The 5,242-nt window shown below is 32.8% G+C and overlaps 1 long non-coding RNA gene across 1 annotated transcript; it reads left to right on the forward strand.

Annotated features, from left to right (window-relative positions):
- The first annotated feature begins 350 nt into the window (after window positions 1–350).
- LOC117120495 lies at window positions 351–2,357 on the forward strand. Its single transcript, XR_004447369.1, has 3 exons — window positions 351–451; window positions 1,559–1,625; window positions 2,231–2,357. It is a non-coding gene; the product is annotated as an uncharacterized LOC117120495 (long non-coding RNA).
- Window positions 2,358–5,242: the final 2,885 nt, after the last annotated feature.

Raw genomic sequence — 5,242 nt, forward strand, 5'->3', positions numbered from 1 at the left:
CCATAATAAGTATCAGAATTGAACAAAATTTCCAGAATCGGCCTGGGACATATCCTTTTCAACTCCCATCATTGCTTTTCCTCTGGTCTGTCAAGAATAGACTTTTCCCATTCCCATTGCCCATCAACTTCAAAATGATAAGGTTCACTGTTAAGGTTCAGCAGATATCAGCTCAACAATAGATCATTGTATCAAACATTCAATAGATGTATTATGTAAACTGTTATGTAATTGCTATAATAATATTTGTTGATGCCAAAGTTGCACTGCTTTCATTGAATGGAAGCAATATAAATTATGTCTCAAAATAGAAAATGGATGTGTTCATATGAGATGTTTTTGTTTATTTTGTCTTCAAGAACAAGGTGAGGTTGCCAGGTGGACCTGTCTTTCATGGAGATTCTTGTCAGGTGCATGATATTCAGCTTAATGGCTATGCACACTATTCTAGGTATGATTCCACTAGGCCAAATAAAAAAAAATTGTGTTGGCCACGACCGACCCAAAATGTATGAAATTGAGGCTCGGCATTTTAGTTTTTTGTTTTTTGTTTGTTTTTTTTTTGTTTTACTACACTGCAAAAAAAAAAAAAAAACTTCCTACCAACCTACCAAATTTTTTGATTTTCCAAAACATGGCCAACACAAGAATTTTTTTTTTTTTGGCCCTATATAAATATGTTTCTATTATAAGAACACTGTTGATTTCTATAATAAATATCTTAACTCCTGCATATATTGATTATATTATTGAGAAAGAATTTTCAGAAAATATGGGCTGATTCCTGTATAAATTTTTGCACAGCAAGCATTGGCGGTTTTTTAGCATAATTTTTGCAAGGAGGATATTATTTGCTGTACTTATTTTACAGTCTAGCCCTAGCTGACTCGAGCATAGTAAACGGTTACACATTTGCCGTACTTTTAAGTTTTTAATTGTGTGGATTATACAGTACCTCAAAAACCAGCTGAAATTTGCGCGGAAGATTACTAAGAAAATAGGTGTGCAGAATCGTATTTACTGCATAATACATTGTTTATACATTAAGATTACGTCTAAACCTTATTTTCGGTAAAATCTGTGTGGGAATCACCTATTATTTTTTGAAATGTTCAGACATATTTTTAGGTCACTCTTTTGTACGGAGGATATACTCCCCACGTGGGGGTTTACTTTAGAGTCTTTCACATTTGCCCTAGCACAGGCGATTAGGTGCTGAGAGGTTGAGGCCAACGTAGCTCCCTCAGGAGAAGATTCTATACAGGTTACGTTGTGAAAATAGAAGTAGCAGCCAGATAGTGTTGTCAGACCTTTAAGTTAAGTTCACATGAAGCCCGGATCCGGTCCGGAGCCTCGGACAAAAAATCATGAGTTGTTACGTTTTTTGTAAAGTGTACAAATTTAATGTGAACAGTCCTATTCTTTACCACTGAACCCATTTTTCACGATTTTCTGTCCGGGCACCGAACTGGATCCGTTCTTGGTGTGAACGTAGCTTAAGTGTCATTGATATATTTTCAGCCTGTTGCTAATATAATGATTCTACTTGAATCTACAGGGAACTTTTTGAATGCCCAGGGAACAGAGCCGATAGAATGGGCCAACAACATAATCTGGATACATCGGTAAGCTGAACATTTTGTTTCCTGGCTTTGTGCGCACTCAAAATTATATGTGATAAACAACTGTGATAGGTCTATATTCGTGTGTAATATGACAATATCGTGCCCGAATATGGGCACATCACAAAAATTTGTCATGTTAAATTTGATAATGTAGACTTATTTTTTACTATTTTATTCCTTTACTTGTAACTAAAAATTGTTTGTGCTCCGACCATGAAGATTATTGACATAATATACCTAGTGTACTACACAATATATCATTTGTACACTACCATAATGCTAACCCAGTTTTGTTGTAACACTTTGTCATTAAATGCTCGGGTAAGATTGTGAAACAACACAACATCGTTTTTTTTTCGATCATGATGACTATAATAATTTTTTAAAATATATTGGAAATTTACTACCATTTAGTATATCAATTCAAATTATTGTGGGACCCATCTGGAAATAAATACTTTATTTGGATTTAGAGGGTTATCTCAGATATCAACATTGATGACTTGTTTTCTCAATTTTGTTTCATTCTATTCAGTTGTCCAGGTTTTGTGATGTTATTCAGTTGATATCAAATAAATCAAATAAAATCAAAATTGTTACTTCAGGTTTTTCAAATGGAACCCGGAAGAAATCTACACGGCCATGACCTCTTCCTTGTCAAGGTAACAAATGCTTATATTCAAATATTCTGGACAGCGAACGAAAGAGGAAAAGGGAGGCCCAGAAGAGGAGTGGAGAGTCCTAGGCCCAATATATTCCTACATAATAATTACAAAACGAGTAATTTCATAGCTCCACCTGTGTGTTGATGTTTTAGCTTGTAGGCCTTGGACATGAATAGTTTTGAAAGTTCGTGCGTAATATGATCTTGGTTCAACCTGGAATTCACATTTCCTGAAAAGATCTTAAAATTGAATTGCCATTCAGATGTTAAAATTAATTGGCATCAAGTAATGTTGAATAGATGTATTATTTGCTTAATGGAATAAGTGCTATAAGTACCATTGCATTCTTTGTATGCATTAAGAAAAAATTGGTTTACAAAAGTTTCTCAAATAGTTTTCTTGCTAATTCATATTTTCTTGGGATAAGTATCCTTCACTTATAATTTAGTCTTCATTGTGAATTTTTAGGTTATCAAAAAATAGGTGATATATTCTACTAACTTGAATATTATGATTATGATTGTGATTAATATCAATAGATTTTCGTTGAATTTCAGTTGGAGCGTCAAACCTCCTGAGTCAGATTATCCCACAATAATTGCAGGGTAAGCTGTCATATCAAAATCAACCACAATATTTATTCATAAGCTTGGAGTTTATTTCTAGTTTTTTGCTGGCTACTTTTAATTTTCAAGCCATGGAGCGACAGCAGGAATAATTACAGTTATATTTTCATAAGCTTTTAACGTGTGCCGCTATCCATGTTAAAAAATGATTCATACACTGCAAAAATTGAGAATATAAAAATTAGAATAGAACTTCTAATGGTCATTTTAGTACTAAACCCACATAGTGCAACTAATTTGCCTCTGAATTGTTTGGTGGTTAAGATTCATACCTTCCAATCCCAAAGGTCCTGGGTTCAATCACAGGATTTTCTCATGAAGTCTGCAAAGCATCATTCCATCCCGTATTTGTGAGATACTTGGTGTTGGATGTAAAAGAAATACAGTAATACCTCAATTTAAAAATAGCGCCACCAATGCCAGCAGATCCTTATTCTGGAGACATGATGTGGAATATATAAAACGTGTAAGCTGCCGGCACCTTGTTTTCTGAGAGATAAAAACAGCCCCCCCTCCCACCTCCTTTTGTTAAGATGCTTCCTGCCCCCACAGAATCACATCATGAAGATTGAAATTAAAATTTGAAAATATGTTTAGGGCTGGGGTATTACTATTTTACTTTAGTAAATCATAATGATACTATATTTAAAGCACTTTAATATTAATCTGTGTAAAAGTTAAAGTACTTTAATATTTCTGTCTGTCCTTACATGATTCTTTTTCAACCAGTCAAGTTTTGAATTCCTCCTCAGCATATCAAACAATGGCAGCAGAGTCCATGCATTGCAGGGGTAGAATATGAAAATGTTTGAAGCAAGTAGTATGAACAAACATTGAGAATTCTATGAAGAATATTGTAAACCTTGATAGTCTTTAAGAGGATCATACAACAAGCAGAGAACTGCAGAGTAGAACAGAACAAGAGGTGAGGAAATAACTAGAATAAGAGATTACAAGGTGAGGAAATAACTAGAATAAGAGATTACACTGAATTTTTTTTATTACATTCAGTTTTTTGCATTATTATTATTTTTTTATTTGAAATGCATTTATTTAATTTGTTTATTTATAATGTATTTTAATATCAAGTCAATTGTAGGTGTTGTAACAACATAAAATCAAAAGCAATATGAAAATTGTTGGGTGCATTTCAAATTATAACAATAATTATTAACATATTTTTTCATTTTTTGAGCAAGAAGAAGTTTCCTTTATCTCAATATTAATTATAATAATAAATTGTAAAAAGTATCTGGAACACCTAATAGATGACTTGTTAAACTCTTTTCTTTCTATTTTGTTGATATCAGAACACAGATGAGGAGGAGGTGGAGCTTAGTATTTACTGTGTCATCTGGTTCACCGTGAACCATCAGACATTTTCAAATATGTTTAAGAAAGGTATGATCAAATATTTGATTTGTTAGTTAGAAATCTTTCTTTATTCTGGATACTCAGTATTTTTACACTGTTCTTCCCTGAGGTCCAGGGTATTATTTGTTTGTTGATAAGAACTAATCATAGGGTCAATCTTGAGTGATCATGATATACAGTTCTCTGTAATACATGATTACACACTATTGTGTAGTGGATAACAGTAGAACTATAGTACAAAGCACAGACCCTATATACAATATATAGGGTCAGTGTACAAAGTAAGCCACAAAAATGAATAGCAATTATTATACTATATAGACATCTATACAGATTTAGATGATTTATTGTCAAAGTAAACCATAAAGAAATATAAAATGGAATTGGTTTGAATGCAGGTTAATATTTACAAATAAATGTCGACAAAAGCTGAGCTTGCTGTTTGTAGTTGATTCCACAATCAACTATTTAGGGGGTTGGTAGAGGGCGCCACAATTACCCAACGCAGACAATAAAGATTTCCACACGACTACCATTAAAACAATGGTATATTTATTTGGTTTCTCTATGCTGATCTGGTGACTAAGCATAAAACAACAATATCTAATTAACATCAGTTAATTACATCATGTAAACAGTAATCATAAACATAATACATACAAAGTACCAAGAATTGCAAGTGAATCGTCTTCAGAGATCATAATTCTGTATATTGTAGAAATGTAGAAATTTACTGCAAAGAACCATCGGAATGAAAGTGGATTATTAAACATTATCAATTAAATATAAGAGTTTCATTCAGTAATCGAGTACAATATTAATAAAGCAAAGCATGACTCATAACCATAATATAATAATAAGAACTGCAGTGTCAGTCAATATTATAGAGTACACTTACGAAACTATGGCGCAACTATCCAAATAAGCAATAAGCACTCATCTGCCATCATAA

Source organism: Anneissia japonica, unplaced genomic scaffold (genome assembly GCF_011630105.1).
Source record: "Anneissia japonica isolate Jap-2015-1 unplaced genomic scaffold, ASM1163010v1 scaffold1698_len283567_cov170, whole genome shotgun sequence".
NCBI lineage: Eukaryota > Metazoa > Echinodermata > Crinoidea > Comatulida > Comatulidae > Anneissia > Anneissia japonica.